We start from the raw sequence: 17,780 nt of genomic DNA, 5'->3' as shown, positions 1-17,780 counted from the left end.
CTCCAAAAATAACCTCAGAGAGAATAAATGAAATGAACAAATAGAACAGAAACACCTGAACATCAGACATGCTTAGGGCAGATGTCTAATCCTAAAACAACTAGTCTCACTGCCGCCACCACCACTGCCACTGGAGGGCCAGCCAAGTCTAGGCTCCTCCTGCCTACTCCTTGGACTTGCCAGAAAGAGCTTCTCAGGTCAAGCTTTCTGACACTCCCACCACCTCTGAGACAGGCAGAAGTGGGTAAGAGAAAGGGAAGGTGTCGTGCAGAGCACAGCAAGCAGCTGGCATAGTGTCAGCACTAAGACTGAAGGGCAGGAGGACCCCTAAAGTCTCTATGGGGAGCAGAAGCCTCCACACACACACCCCAGCCACTTGGCGTGACCTTTGCAGAGAGGGTCCTCACAGGCGGAGGGGAAGTGGTGAAGCCAATCTTTGAGCTGAGGCCAGGGTCAAGAGGTTGGGCACAGGTGCCTGGCACTAGCTCTGCATGCCACTCAGTCTCCCTGCTGATAAAAGGAAGAAGTTTGAGTAGATGATCTTCAGAGTCTCTTTCATCTCTAACACTTTCTACTTTTGCAATTCTCCATCTCCCTGGCCACCAGTTCGCAGAGATTTTGAACTCAAGTCAACTCAGACAGGTGTCATTGTGTGTAGTAAATGAATAAAGCACAAACTCCAACACAATAACAGCAAACCTTCCTGAATGCCAACCAGGCACCAGAAATTGTCAACTCATTTCCTTTTTGCAACAGCATGAAGCCTGGTGTCTCCATTTCACAGGTGACACACAGAAATACAAAGCCATTGAGTCGTGCACAGATATCCCCAGGTGACAACAATGATGGGCCCTTGGGCTTTGTGGTTGCTGAGGCTGGGCTTTGAACTCAGAGACCAAATTACCTTTTCACAGATGAGAATCTATGAAGTCCATACCAGACACAATAGTCCAAGCCAAATATCTGCCAACAGACAAATACATAAACAAAATGTGGTCCATTGCAACCCAGGTTTGGTGGCACATGCCTGAAATCCCAACACTCAGGAGGCTAAGGCTAGAGGATCGCCATGAGTTCGAGGCCAGCCTAGTCTATATAATGAGTTCAAGGCCAGCCTGAACTACACAGCAAGACCCTCAAAAAATATGGTCTATGCATTTGGTGGAATATTATTCTGCCTAAAAAAGGATGAAAATTCTGACACGTGCTACACCATGGATGACTTTTGAAGATGTTATGTTAACTGAAATAAGCCAAACACGAAAGGACAAATACTGTATGATTCCATTATGTCAAGCACCTAAAAGAGCCCAATTTATCAACACAGAAATAGGTTAGGAGTATCTAGGAGCTGGAGCAAGGGGATGGTGGGCATTGTATTGCTTAATGGGGACAGAGTTTCTGTTAGGATGATGCAAAAGTTGTAGAAATGCATAGTGGTGATGGCTGTACATTCCTAATGTACTTAACGCCATTGAATCATATACTTACCAACAGTTGAAGTGGCAGATTTTATGTTATGTTAAAAATAAGTGCTAAAAATATGTATAATAGAATACATAGAATTTATTGAGCACCTCCAAGACCCTATTGTACCATGTGCTTTCTTTGTCTCTTTATTTAACCTTTAGGACCATTTCAGTGGGGCAGGCTACCCCAGCATAATATTTGCTTCATAGCAAAGAACCCAAGACTCTGAGAATACACTCCCTAAGGGCCCACAAGCACCAAGTGGCAGAGCTGATGCAGACACTCATGTAACTCTGAGACAGAACCAGAGCAGAGGCTACTGGGGAATGTGAGACAGCTCAGAACAAGCCAAGGCGAAGCAGGGTGCAGGGCCACCTACACCCCTACCTGGCCTGCCAGGTTCCACAAATTCCTTATTTGCCTCATCTCACATTTCTCCCTGCATTTTTTAGGGTTTTGTCCCTCTGTTTCACATCACATCAGCACCTTCTTGCCCCACTTTTCCACTGACCCCACTACCTCACCCTGGACACCTCCTCTCCATGCCAGCCTGTGGGATTTGGGGCTGGGGAAGCTCATTCTGCACCAACGGAGAGAGGCTCAGTTCTCTACTAAAGGAGACCTGGAGCAAGCAACTCTCCTACATTCTCTGGGGTCCCACCAGGAATAGGGGTGGCTGGCTGAGGCTGGCCAAAGACCCCGTGGCTGCCAGGACTAGGTGTGTTCCTTGTTTATCTCAGTCTCAGCTGGCTGGTCACTGGTGTGAGCAGAGTCAGAGTGGCGAGTTTCTTCTGCTTCTTCAATAACTAAGACGTGCCCATCCCCAGTGAGGCATGAACATTTTGTGCTCTGTCACCCAGGAACACCAAGTGCATCTCCATCCAGGCCATTTGACCCATAACCCAGGAGGTGCTTGGAAACTCTGCACTCAGAAGAGGACCACATAATGTTCTAGTTGGGGATGGGGGAGAGTTATGCACGTGCTCTACAGCTTACCCTCCCTAGCCCTCTTTCTCAGGGATTCTGTTCCTTGTACCAAGATAGTGACTATAAATCCCCAGAAGATAACCATCAATGTGTTGTGACTCCTCTCAGGGGACTCTCAACAGCAAGCATCAACCCAAGAAATGATCCATGTGGGAATTCCATATCACAGGAATAGTGAAGGGGACAGTTTTAAACAAACATCCCTTTAATAATAGCCAGGAAAGGGGAGTCTCTACAAGAGGGTAGGATTAAAGCATAGGTTCCCCATACCCTTGGGAGAGTCACTAGTGCCCAATGGGGAGCTCTCTCATGTCCATTCCCATCCTTTGTTTATTTTTGATTGAATTATTTGTCTTTTACTATTGAGATATAAGAATTCTTTATGTATTCTAGATGCAAGTCCCTTTCAGATATATAATTTCCAAAATTTTCTCCCATTCTATATATTCCTTTGCACAGTTTTTCCTTTTCAGTTTTTTCCTGTTCAGTTTTTAATGGAATACTTTGAAGTAAAAAGTTTTTAATTTTGATTCCATTCCAAAATTTTTTACTTGTGGTATAAAAATTAGAAACAAAAAGATCATAATTTATACATAATATGACTGTATATCATGAAAATCCAAGAGGATATACCTACTGAAAAACTGTTGCAAACAAGAGAATTCAGTAAAGAACTAATAAAATTAATATCATAAAAATAGTCTTTATACATATAAATAAGGACCAGTTGGAAGATATGTGGAAGAAAAGACCCTAATTTCAATGATAACTAAAATATAAGACAGCTGGAAATAATCCTTATAGTACGTGTGAAGAAAACTTTAAAACACTTTTGAGGATCTAAAGGGAGTCTTGAGAAATGGAAAGTTATGCTATATTCTTGGACAGAAAGATTCATTGTCATGAAAATATCAATTCTCTACTCAGTAATTTTATAAATCCAAAACTATCTCAATAGGAAGACCTTTGGAAATTTCTGTAGAACTAGAAATGTTGATTCTGAAATTCATACAGAAAAATAAACAAGCAAGTATGGCCATGAAAACCAAGGAAAGAAGAGTAATAAGCAAGCTTTGTGATAGGAATGTAGAATTAAGGACTTTTTTGGCCCAGCTCTGCACTGACGAACTGAGGAGCTTTTATCATTCTGTTGGAGTTAGAGCTGCTTATCTAGCTTCCAGTCTAGAGGATGTCTACCTTTCCTTCTGCTTTAGAGTTTTAAGGTTGATTCTGTTATAAGACTGTTAGCTCAAACATTCCAGAGTTGGTTGGTACCATGTCTACTCAACAAGTCCAGGACAGCTCCACCTGGAAAAGTAACAAGAATGATGGCTAAGGAGGTGAACTTCTGGGACACTGAGAAGTCCCTTGCTGAAAAGTGGTCATGCGCTTACTGCAATTCTGTCTTGTATTGCTCTGTAGGCTTTCATCAATAGTTTGACCTGGCTTCTCTCTCCATCACTTGTCCGCTGAAGAAGCAATGTAATTGGATCTGGGGAAGCCCATTTTTTAGGAGGCAATCTAAATATGGGAAGAGAGAAGACAGAGACAGAGGCCCCAGAGAGGGAAGGTGAATCACCCAGGACAAAGAGAAGAGAAAGTGGAGACACAGAAAATAGTATCCCTAAATAATAGAACATCTCAGCCCAGGAAGTGCATTCTGAGAGGATCACCCCCATTAGCTGATCTAGAAAAACACATGCTAAAGCAGAGAACCCAGAGGAATGTTCAAGACCTAATCCTAGAGTAAAGTAAAATTAATGAATCAATATCTTTAGGTATGAAGGAGCAAGTGTGTCACAGCCGGGGCTCAGGACTTACCACTTTCACCAAAGCAGAATAATTGCACAAGGAAAAGGGAAAACCATCTTTCTCCCTCTACTCAGTCAGAAAGGACTTTCTGAAGAAGGCAAGATTTGAAAGAGTTCCTAGAAGAGAAGGGAAGAAGATGCTCTGCAAAGCTTCTTAGGTTTTGCTTTCTCCAAAATCTTGAGAAGTCAAAAGATAAAGAGATAGGGCTATTGCCAGAGAGCAAGTAAGAAATGAGCCTTCGCTTAAAAAGAGGCCAGGATCAAAGAACTGAGGAAGAAGTAACAGCCCAGGATTTTTAAGCACAATGGGAAATTCTACAATTGCACTGACAACTTGAAGTATATTGAACAACTTTTTCTACAGTGGGTGGAACAGTTAATTCCTCAGTCCTAGGCCCCTGCCTGGGAGTTTCAGAAGTAACTCCCTAGGACTGGTATAACTCTCTATGGTATGATATTGTAGGTCTGGGGAGACAGAGCCTGACCACCTTCCAGCATCCTTCACCTACCCTTGGAAATGTAAATCAAGCTATGGTATTACTAGCGGTCAAGCAATGGCTCAAATCCAAGTGACTTCACATCATCACTCAACTCCTACAATGAGTCCAGCCTCATGCTAAAGGCTATGGTGAACCAAGAGGAAGCCAGAGTCGGATCAATCCTGCTAAAGAGTTTATAGTTGGAAAAAGAATTCAGTATTGGAAAATTGTGTGATTTATATAATCTTCAGACATCTATAATTAAATATAAACATAAGGAGAAGAGTGAAGGAAGCAGGAATTGGTGGGGGGGGCGGGTTGCTCCACAGGGCAGATGGAATTCAGCCCCACTACATACCTACACAGGTAAGGCCAGCTCTCCTCCTCCCTGCTGCAGGCACAAGAGGACCGACCATGCAGGGGCCAGGGATGGAATGAATAGTGAATCTTCTGCAAGCTCAGCAGCAAAGCTCTAAATGAGAACCTTCTCCTGTCCTATCTTTTTCAGTATTGCTTGTTTGAAAAGGGAACAGATTTTCCTGTGACAACAGCCAGAAAAACAGAAAATAAATCATGAAAGGAGTGGCAGGGATGAGCCTGGAAATGAAGTTAAAATATCCAGGCTTGGAGAAGACACCATGGCCTGGTTTTCTCCTCATGGCAGCTGCTCAGCTTAGGAAGATGGCAGACTCAGCTGCACTAATGGGTCTGGGGACATATTCTTCCCTCTGACAGCCCCACCCACCACTCTTCCCACCCGTTTCCTCCAAAAGCCTTTTGCAGATGGTGCCTCTCAGTTCTGAGAACCAGTCTGGAGCAATGATTTAAAAACCAAAATTCCAGGAATCATTTTTTTCTTGTACATTTTGGCAAATACTTAAGCTACACTAAGACCGAGCGAATTATTTAAGAGTGACAATCAAGATACTGGAGAAAAATTAAGGATTTCCACCAGGCATAGGGCCAGTTCTCAAAAAGTAGTTTCTGGGGAAACGTAGGATTCTTTGGATGCTCTTTTTGCAAAAATTTCATCCCCACCGGGGCTCAGGCCTCCCTCCTGCCTCACTGGTTCCTTCCTTCCTTTCCCCTTCCCAGAGACAAGAACCATTTCCTTTTCTACCAGTGATCTACATACATATTACAGTTATAACCCGAAAAAAAGAAATAATGAGAGGCTCAGGAACTTATGGGATCAGGTAACCCTGAGGAGTCCTCACACGAAATGTTCCTTTGAAAGGAAATCGAGTAACCCAGTAATCTTTATCTTTAGTGATCATTCCTGATTATTTGAGAAGCTCTGTCAGAATGCAGTGGGAAAGGACAAAAAGATGAAAACAAGACAGATATAAAGATATGAAAGACAGAAAATAGAAATCATACTTGCAAATTATTGGTGATTTGAAGAAGAAACTTGAACAACAATCAAAACACAAGACTAAGAAAAAGATTGTAAATTGAGAGGACTCCTGCACTGCAGTCTATATTAGTTTCCTACAGCTGCAGTAACAAAGGACCATAAACTGGATGACTCGACAGAAATTTGTTCTCTTACCATTTGGAGGGCTGGAAATACAAAGTCAACGCGACAGCAGGGCTATGCTCCCTCCAAAGTTTCTAGCAAAGAATATTTCTTAGCCTTTTCCAGCTTCTAGTGGCCCCAAACGACCCTTGGTTTGTGGCAGGTGGCAGGTAACAGCAGGGTCTGTCACTTGGTCTTCTCTCTGTATCTCTCTCTGTATTCTTTCCTCTCCTTAGAAGGACATCAGTAATTGGATTTAAGGCCCACCCTAAATCAAGGACAATTTCAACTCTTAATCTCACATGCAAAGAACTGATTTTCAAATAAGGCCACATTATACGGCTCCAGGTATAATGAATATAGGGAAGACATTATTTAACCTTCTTCACAGATGAAATAAATTAAGAGACCAATACATAAGTAGACAAATCCTAGAATTTGCCAGTTCAAGTGCCTTCAGTTCAAAATAATCAATATATTGATGCAGCATATTTCCTGAACTCGTACAACTTGGGCACAATATACTTTCCCCCGTAGTATACCCTATGGCCAGCTCTCAAAGAATATTTGCTGAATGACATTAGATATGAGAGGTGAGGGCCAACATGGTCTTCCTGCAAGTTTAGCCACACTTCCTGTAAGTTTGGATTAGGTCAGTGGTCTTCACACCGGGGCATGATGGATGGCCAGGGGTAACCCAAGAACTTCCAAAAGATATGTGGGCACCGCTTGTTTTAAGGGAATCTGATTCTAGATGTTCAAATTCCATGCCTATTTTTCCCAAAACGCCTGCCTGAGACTGTCTTATGGTTAAAGCTCCTATGAGTCCTCCTTTCCCTTTCACAATCCCAATTAATTAAAAAAAAAAGGATTCCACTCATCCATGCTGAACCTTAATTAGTACAGTGCCTTGTTCCCAGGAGACTAAAGCCTGTGAGGCATCAGACAAAGAAAAAATTTAAATTGTATTTCACTTAACCATCTCAACTCTTCTATCCCTGTAATATTACTGTCAGAATGATCCTCTCTGTGGAGAGCAGAGCAGTGCAGGGAGAGTGCCAGAAGAAATACCAAAGGTGGCAGGCAGTCTCTTATTTCTCACAAGTGACAAACACACAGCCTCTGTTCCTTATCTTTCACTCGACCAGAGTCAGCACTCATAAATGAGGCTGTCTCTAGTGTGCATGTTGACATGTTTAGTTCAATTTAAAAATGGAGTCTGTCTGATTTGGCCATTTGGTTTGACAGTGAGCTTAGGCTGTAGTCATTGGTTAAAAGGTAAACAAAAATCCAAAAACTGAGCTTAATCAGCAGCTTCAAGAGTGTATGTTTATATATCTAAGTTTTTGTTGAGGAAAAACTTTGTTTTTGCAAGGTATATTAACAATATTTTGCTTTTTCTAACTCAGCCAGAATACATCAAGTTAAACAAGGCACTTTTATGTGGAAAAGCAACCACTTAAAGTCATATTTGAATCTTTGTGATATACTTCCTAGAAATTTGAAATCTGGATGAGTGTAATGACTAATAATTAATTTTCCTGATCAGGTAATTCTCCATACTTTGTATTCATCTAAATTGATGAAGAACCCACTTGAACTGTCAGCTGATACATCATTAAAATGACTTTTATGTGATTTTGATAACAACTTGGAAGAAGTTAAAAGAATTGAGTATTATTGCTATAACAAAACTCTCTGCCCATTATATTTTTTTTCCATTAAGTTTATTGGTACATTTTAGGTATACAATACAGTTATATTCATCATTGGGATCTTGTACCTGTACATGATGCATCTTGGTTCTTATTTTTTCCCCATTCCCCTGCCCTCCCTTCACCCCCTCCACCCTTCCCTATTTACAAAGACTTTGTTTCCATTTTTTTCCTTTTCTCATATTTTTTCTTTTCCCTTCTTTCCTTTCCCCTACCCCTCCCACTTCTCCTACTCCTTTAGACCTTTTCTTCCTATTACACAATATCAATTATACATCTTTTAATTACAATATCAAGATTTAGAGGACATTAACCACAGATTTTACATAATTTAAAAGGATACAGAAAGCATATTACAAAAATCTTTTTTGAAATAAATTTGACAACTTCTATGAAGTTCCTTGGAAGACAAATTAATGAAAGATTCTGGAAGAAATATAAAATTTGTATAGCACCTATTAAAGAAAGTGTATTCCTAGCTTGAAAACCTACCTATTTGACAACAGGCTCATACACATTTTAACTGATGAATTGTATCAAACACTTAAAGCAGAAAAAAGAAGGAACACTTCTCTCATTTTAGGAAATCAACATACTAAAACTGGATAAAGATAATAGAAGAAAAAGTATGAACATAAATAAAAGTTTATTTAACAAAACAAACTATTGGAAGTCAGATCTGGCAGTGTGTAGAAAGTGGTTTTATTATAGGGATGGCAGTGTTGGTTCAGCATTGGAAGATGCATCCCCATAAGTCATCATGTTAACAGAAGAAAAGAAAAAGCCATATGATCCTGTCAGTAGTTGCAGAAGAAGTATTGGACTAAATTCTGCAGCTGTTCATGGTAAAAGCTATCAGGAGTCTAGAAAGTACAACAGAACCTTCTCAACAGATAAAAGACATGTATACTCCATACTTCCACCAAAAATGCCTTATATGAATGGAAAAGATACAATGCTTTCTCCCTAAGGCGGGGAACAAGGGCAGATATGCCTACTCTTCATCTGTCCACTAAACTTTGAAACATAGACCCAAACCAAAATAGTCTGGCAATAAAAAGAAACAAATAGCATAGGATTGGCAAGGCAGAAGTAAAATCTTTATATGTAGATGAAATGATCATCTACAGAGAAAATACAAAGAAATCTCTAGAAGCCCCTAGAACTTGTATTAGAATTTAGCAGGATTAGAAAACACAAAGTATATATAAAAATTCAGGTCTATGTATACTTGCTATAAATGAAGAAGTGGATATTGAAATTTAAAAGTTATGTAGGAGTAAAAGGACTAGAAAAGTAAAAAGAAAAAAAATAACAGTGTTGGATAGCATTTATTACCTAATTTTAAGACTTCCTCTAAAGCTACAGTAATCAAGGCAGTGTTGGCATAAGGAAAGACATATAGATCAATGGAATAAAACAGAGAATCTAGAAATAGAACCACACATATATGATCCACTGAGTTTTGAAAGATTATTTAACATTAACATTTTATAGAACATAAACTCAACTCAAGAGCAGAGGAAAAGATAGTGTTTTCAGCAAATGGCACTAGAACACCTGGTATCCGTATGTAAAAAATTAACCTCAACCCTTTATTTCCATACATAAAAATAACTTGAAAGGATCTATGAACCTAAATATTAACGACTAACACTATAAAACTTTTAAGAAGAAATTATAAGGGAAAATGTTCATGAAATTAGGGTAGGCAAGAATTTCCTAGGATACAAAAAACATAATGTATAAAAGAAAAAAATTAATAAATGAGATTTCATCAAAATTTAGAACTTTGAAAGACATTTTTTTTTGGTACCGGGGATTGAACTCAGGTCCTTGCGCTTTTGAGGCAGGTGGTGGAACCACTGAGCTAAATCCCCAGCCCTCTAAAAGACATTGTTAAGAAAATAAAAAGTAGTCCTTAAACAGAACATATTTATAACACATATAACCTATGACCAGAATATATAAAGAACCCTTACAGTTCATTAATAGATATCCCAATTAAAAAGTAGACACATCAGGGGCCGGGGATTTATCTCAGTTGTTCCACCGCCTGCCTCGCAAGCCAAGGACCCAAGTTCGATCCTCAGTACCAAAAAAAAAAAAAAAGTAGACACAAGAAGATGATAAATAGCCAGTACATCACAAGGAAATGTGTACAATACTAGAATCAGAAAAATACTAATCAGTACAATAACAAGATTGTATTATACACTCATTTGAGAGATTAAGTTACAAGTTTTAAAAGAACAAATGTCAGCTTAGGTGTGAACCAGTTAGAACTTTCTGTTACTGCTAATGTGAATGTAAAATGATAAAACCATTTTGGAAAACAATATAGAAATTTCTTGTATTACTGTTAAGAACCAACAGTTCTTTTCTTAAGTTTTTACTTAAGAGAAATGAAAACACGTGTTTACAATAGATTTCTACATATAAATTGACTATCCCTTATCTGAAATTCTTGGGACCAGAAGTGTTTCAGATTTGGGGTTGAAATCCACTTGATCTGCAAAGAGGATGGCTACTTCTGCTTTTTTTCAGGATCCTGTCACATGGAGTATTGTTTTCTACCCTTTAAGTTTCAGTCTATGAGTTTCTTTTTGAATTAAGGGTGTTTCTTGTATACAACATATTGTTGGATCTTGCTTCTTGACCCATTCTGCTAGTCTATTTCTCGTGATTGGTGAATTGAGACCATTAACATTGACGGTTATAACCGATATGTATTGACTTATCAATTGTCGTAACTTTTTTGATTTTGTTGGATTCTCCCCCTTCACATTTAATTTCTTGTCCCGCCCAGTGGATTCATTCTGCTGTGCTTCCTGAGGTTGTGATTCTCATTGTCTTTTCCTAGGATATTGTCTAAAATATTTTGGAGTGCTGGTTTGGTATTCATGAAGTTCCTAAGGTGCTCTTTGTCATGAAAATATCTTATTTCTCCCTCAATTTTGAAAGATAGTTTTGCAGGGTACATCAGTCTGGGTTGGAGGCTGTTTTCCTTTACGCTTGGAATATGACACTCCAAGCTCTTCTTGCCTTAAGGGTTTGCATTGAGAAGTCTGCTGTGATTGTGATAAGCTTTCCTTTGTATGTGATTTGTTTCTCTTCTCTAACTGCTTGTAGAATTTTGTTCTTCTGTTGGGTTTTTGTAATCTTAACTATTATATGCCTATGTGTAGATTTTTTTTGATCAAGGCTAACTGCCTCACTTATCTGTATGTTAAGTTCTTTTCCCCTGCTTGGGAAGTTTTCTGTTATCACTTCTGTGAACAGTTATTTTATGTCATCTGCACTCTCTCCTGTTTCTTCTTTGACTCTGATCAGTCTTACGTTATTCTACTTTGCATCGTCTAGCAGCTGCTGGATTGATTTCTCATGGTCCCTTACAATTTTAAAGAAATTTTTCTTTTCCTAGTCACTAATTGCAATATTATCTTCTATATTTGAAATTCTGTCCTCACATTGGCTTATTCTGCTGTGAAAACTTTCAATGGAGTTTTTAATCTCCTGGAAATCTGCTTGCGTCTGTTTTATGGATTCCATTTGTTTCATGTGTTGGGATTCCATCATGTTCATCAGCTCCTCTATTTTTTTATCTGTGTCTTCTCTAGATTTATTAATCATGTCTTGCACTATGGGCACAATCTCTGCTGTTATCTGAAAAATTATTTCTGATTTCATTTTTTCCAGATCCTCTTTTGTTGACAGTTCAGGGAGTCCAGGTGGTTGAGTATCAGATTGTTCCATCTTGTTTCCCTTTAGGGTTGCTTTAGGTGATCCAGAAGTCTAGTTTTGAGACTTGTTTACATGTCTTCTCATTTCAACGGGGTGGGGGGAAATGTGTGCTGCTGGCACCCGAGTGGCTCACCTCCTTGGTGCTGGGGCAGTGGTATGGCAGCCTGGAAGGTTCACCTCCTCTGTGCTGGGGGCACCTCTGCTCCTTGGCACTGGGGGTGGTATTATGGTGGCCGGAAGGTTCACCTCCTCTGTGCCAGGGGCAACTCTGCTTCTCAGCACTGGAGGCAGTGGTACGGTGACCCAGAAGATTCAGCTCCCCTGTGCCAGGGGTAGCTCTGCTCCTCAACACTGGGGGCTGTCTGCCCATCATATTTTTGTAAATATATCTCTACCAGAACCATCTCTACCAGAAAAGAAAATAAGGGATAGAATTGAAGATGAACACTGAGCCAGTCTAATAATAAGTAATATTCATCCATGGATAGATAGAACAAACTGAGAAAAAGAAACTTTTCCCATGTTATTGAGATACATTTCCTATAATGCTGTATTTTGTCATTTATTAAATTCTGCACTATACTTATAGTATCTTCATCAACTATATAATAAAATTATTTTAATGGATAATCTAGAAAAATTTTAATATTTAGAACTATTGATCAAAAGTGGTTTGCAAAGTTAATTTTGCATTTTTATTACAAGGGATATAATAAACACAAATATACATTAGGATAAAATTTTATAGGGAAGTGGAATGAAAATGTAGACTCGAGGAGAAATACAATGTGAAATTTCTAAAGACTTAATAACAGCTTGTTCATATGATTTTAAACAGGTGATGGTAGCTATCAAATTGCTGTGGTATTTATATTCCATTGGGTATATTAAGAGAGTAATGTTACAGCTTTATTCCTGCTGAATTTTCAACATGGCAGAAATTGCACCCTTTGCAATTACTACATCAGTTTGTTATGACAGTATGTAGCTGGCTTAGCCCTACCCCTTATGGATACTACTCATCTCTCCTGGCCAGGGCAGCAAATACAGAAGGGCACAGGACTGGTGTGGCCCAACAAGACTAGCACTCAGAAGGACATGTGTAATGCGTATGGTGGGGTGGGAGTGAAGTGATGAGAGTTCACTGTTTGCCAGTGCAGCACCTGCCTACCCTCCAAGAGCCAAGCAGAGAGGAGTCTGAGCTGAGTCCTCTGAGCTGAGAACAGCAACAGGTAGTATCTGCAGGTCACAAACTCCTGCAGGTCCCTGCCTTAGTCAGTGATGCTCAGATTCCTTCTGGCAAGTGGGCGGAGGCAGGGGCACATGTGTGCCCTTGTGAACTCTGTCCACCCACCTACCACTCAACCCACCCTTCCCTCTAGTAAGGTTGGATAAGCGCTCTGGAGAGAAAAGGAGGGAGGATGGATCCACCCAGGTTGCTAGAGGAGACAGTTCTCATACAGAAGCTACAGGGTACAGCAGAATCTTACGCCATTCCCCATACACACATGGGTAAAGGAGAAAAATATTCACAATGTTTCTTTAGGGCCAGCTACAACACAAGAGAACCACCATATAATTGCAAAGCCATAATAAAAGAAGCAAAATCTTAGTGACAGGAAACACAAAAACACAGGAAGGAGAGAGAGTTAAACTAGTTTTTAAAGGTGATTTGAATCTCACAGAGGCTACCAATGTTTATTGTCCTCCCCCCACCCCACCCCAAATGTTCTCTCTGTGGTTAGGAGGTGTAACCTTGAAAATGTCAGAGATCAGCTGGAGACAGATAAGTCAAAAATTTGAGGGAAAGGAAGTGAGAAGAGTTGAGTGGAAAGAGGGGGAAAAATTCTATCTCAAATCCAGTAACACTGCCCTAATTCATTTCATTACCAGGGATAGACAGGGCTTATAAATGATGACATTATGAGCTGAAAGGCAATCCCCTGGGAAAAACTTATGAGCTGCCTCAGTAATTACAGATCGGCTTCCTTCTGCCCCTGATGCTGATGTGTGCAAGCACCTGGAACAACAAGCAGTGCCTTCCACCAAGACTGGTGACACTGTGACTGTAAACAGCACAACACCCACAGCACTTGCCTTTTTGCATAGCACTGGAATGGAGACTTGGCCCAGAGAGTCAGAAGACCTGGGTCCAGACACAGCTCCATGGCATGGCTGAGGTTCAGCTAGGCCCATGGTTCAGCTGTCCTTTCAGTGGGCATAGAGCTGTGGCATCCACCCACCTTCCAGCCCTCTTCTAGGCACTTGGGCCCCAGCCTAATTAAGCTGCTTGCTCCAGTCCCACACCTCCCTCCTCTGGGTTCTCCTACCCAGGCCACTTCTCTCCCGATACCCCCAGTCTACCTTCTACCATTCCTTCAAGTTCTGCCTCTCAAAGGCCTCTCTGATTTCCCATCACACTACCTTGTCCTTGGGCTGCAGATCATCTGCCCTCTTCTGAGCTGCAACACCTGAGCCTTTGACCTGTGATTTGCTCATGGTTATTTATATGGGCTGATCCCCCTGCCCAGGCTGGAGCAAGGATTACCAGCCCCTCTTTACTTCAATTCCACACACATGAACTTAGCACCCCCAGGGTACCACATACTGTGTAGATTGAAGTAATGAGGGAGAAGACACTACCCTACACCCAAAAGCTCCCATCCCAATAGGAGATCCAAGAGTTGAATGGCCAAGCCAAGGTGGCCAAGAATGTGACTTCCATGGCCAAGCTCAGTGTTCTTTCTACAACTTCAGCCCCTGGAGTGTGACTTAGTACCAGATGGTGGGAATAATTTCTTTAGTTGAATGCAGGCCAACCTGTGACTAGGTGACAGTTCACGGAGCAGTGGTTAGAAGGAGGTCTAGCAAATGCCTTTCTGGGCACTGAGTCACTGGGTGTGGGCTTCCAAGGAAAGGTGAACACACCCTCTGTCCTGGTATTTTATCTATCTGGAGGCCTGGAAGGGACCCTGAGAACAAGGATTCCTGCTGGCGCCCACACAGTTCAAAGAGAACATTCAGTTCACAAGCAGCAGGTGGTTTCTAATGTTCTGAGAAGCTAATGAAAGTTCAGAGTGTTCTGCCCAGAAGTACCCAAAGATACATGTGATGTGAGTCTGCTTCACACACAGTTTCAGGGATCACCTACTCACAGAAGCTGTCCATGGAGCCTTGCATCAGCAGTGTCTTGGTCTAAAGAGTAGGTTCTAAAATGTGGTTGCTGTGGAACACTAGAGAGAAAAGTACTCACTACAAGTGAATTGAATTAATAGATGACCTTGAACTTAATCAGGCCAATATCCCTAATTATGTTGCCTGATACCTCTCTCTGGTACTCTGGTTGAGCCAGCTCAAGACCTTAAGCCAGAATTCACCCATTGTGAAGGTAGGATAGGCAACCCCTGCATAGTGGCATTTGTGGGGTTGGGGGAACACCCTACTTCTCAAAACATCTTCCCCCAATAGTCTTCCTTTGGTTCCCCTGAGTTCTACCCTAACACAACCAGTAATATAACATCCCTTTGAGGCAAGAGTTCAGAATGCCTGGATTTAGAGAACCCCTATCCTCTCTCCAGGAGGAACCCAGGGGTTAAGGACAGAAGCTAAATAGAGGTGTAAAAAAGAGGAAGGGGCTTGGCGTAAAGCATGGGCTCTGCCTCCCCGCAAAATGAAATTTATACTATGAAGGACTGTAGGGACCTTACGACTTGACACCCTACAAGCACTAAAATATTCTGGAAATTTTTTGTAAGTTAATAAGAACTCTTTAAAAGCCCTCAGCTCTAGAAAGTTTCAATTTATCCAAACAGAAAAGGGTTCCCTAAAAGGGGTGTAAGGGACAAGTTTGAACATTCATTTGGTTTCTACTATGTGTAGATGGTCTCAGTAAATTATCTCATTTGATGCTCACAGTATCATTGAAAGTATGATTTTCCCCACTTACAAGTGCAGAAACTGAAGCAAACACGCTCAAAGTTACAGAGCTAGTAGGCTGCAGAGTCCAGATTCAAACTCGAGGTTGTTAATTTTCATAAGCCCATGAACTTTCCTACTGTAAAATAAATTGAGGGATTTTTGTTGTTGTTACTGTTGTTTTATCTCTGGACAGAATATAGACCAGCCCTGTGCCCATTTCAGCTCAGAAATCAGGGACAGTTGGAGGAGACAAATATTGTCCTGAATGACATCAACTTAAAAAATTTGGAGATAAGCCCAAACTCCACCATTTCCCATAAAATCAGTGCTGGTTTTAAGTGACACTGATATGATCTAATCACTTTTCTTTTTCAATATACATACACTGAAGACCCTAGGGCCTTGTAAGATCTGACAATTGGGATATGTTTCCTAGTGGCCTGGGCCCAAAGCTTCCAGGGGCCATGCCAATGTTAACACACACAGTTCTTCAGGGATGCCTGGTCTGGGGTCCAGAGAAGCTCGAAAAGGCCAATCCCTATGACTCCAGGTGAATGTGACCAGCAACTACACTATCTACACAATTTCTGGTATAAGAAAATCACCAAGTTGGGAAAATATTCATTTCCAGTACCCTCATTATTTCAATAATGTGTTTTTCTTTTTTAAAATTATCTTTATTTATTTTGCCTCCTTGGCATCTCCTTTTATTTACATGAACAAGTGCACCTCTATACATGTGATAGTCGTCATCACAGCTGACATCATCACAGCTGACATCATAACAGCTGACACCCAGGAATTCACATGCAGTCTAAAAGGCGCTTTCCAGTAAATGGCAAAGCATGATTAGAAGCCATCATCAAGGCCTGTAAGACAGTGTTGAGAGGAAGATAATGTTTTTCTTTTGCAATAAGCAACTTTTGGTATGTTTATTAATTTTCACTTCCATATTTTTCCTCCTCCTCATCTCATAAAACTTATTTTTAACTAGATTTTAAAAATAAATCGTCTCATACTGACTCCATTAGACAGAGAAATAAAGACTAGCCAAGGTACCAGTATCTACATGCAAATAATTTTTTGCACACCAATATTTTCAAACTGATGACTTTTGAGGTCTAGTTGGAAAGATTTACCAGCAAAAAAAAAAAAAAAAACATTCCAATAACTTTTTTTAAAATTCACTAATCAGAAAAAAATTCACTTATTAGAAGGTTCTGAAGAAAACATTTTGGGCACCTAAGTTGTCTTATTGCCAATCAGCTATTATTACAGAGGTTCACACCAGAACCATTTTCCAAAAGCTCTTTATCTAAGTTACATAAGCAGAATGGCATTTCAAAACCTTATTTTTAAAAGGCATTAGTCACCACTATAACAAAACACACGCTCTGAAGCAATAAAATTTAATGTTCAAATAAAAAATGCTTGTTTACATGCATTTTTATTTGCCTCTCTATATAAAAGAAACCATGTTTTCATAAGATACTCTTGTAATTGGTGGACACTCCCTCTCATTTCTCTGCCTGCTATGAAACCAGCCCATCCCACTACCACCAGCCCCAGAGAGAAGGGAGACCCCCAAGAGGGAGGAGCAGACTTGCTAGTTAAGACTTTATGATATGAAATTAACAGTAAGTAGCTCTACCTCCCCACGCTCCTGACTCATCTGGTATAAGAACTACTTCTACAGGCAGGTAGTTGTCTGAGTGAGTTTTTTCACAGATCTTTTCCCAGAATTCACCCACTTTGAGGACTCTGCAAGAGGGTCCTTCCTCTCTATGCCAGCAGTACCAGCAGTAAAGAGAGAACCTGGTACATGTATTATAACAAGAACAATAACGGACAGACTTTCTCTTTCTTTCTTTCTTTCTTTCTTTCTTTCTTTCCTTCCTTCCTTCCTTCCTTCTTTCTTTCTTTCTTTCTCTCTCTTCTAGAGATAGAACCCAGGGCTTCCTACATGCTAAGTACACACTCTGCAACTGAGCTCCATCCCAGCCTGCCTCCTTTTAACACTTTTCTACCCAAGTCCAGAGGAACTTTCCATCCAAACAACTGCTTGTTAAATTTAACTTTTTACTTCATCCAAGGTAACAGAACCCTATGAAGTGGGGCAATTGTTCGCTTTAAGCCA

The sequence above is a fragment of the Heterocephalus glaber genome, unplaced genomic scaffold, assembly GCF_053883595.1.
Source record: "Heterocephalus glaber isolate CG9 unplaced genomic scaffold, H.glaber_assembly_v1.0 deba00001457, whole genome shotgun sequence".
Lineage (NCBI taxonomy): Eukaryota > Metazoa > Chordata > Mammalia > Rodentia > Bathyergidae > Heterocephalus > Heterocephalus glaber.
This window is presented reverse-complemented; position numbering follows the sequence as displayed.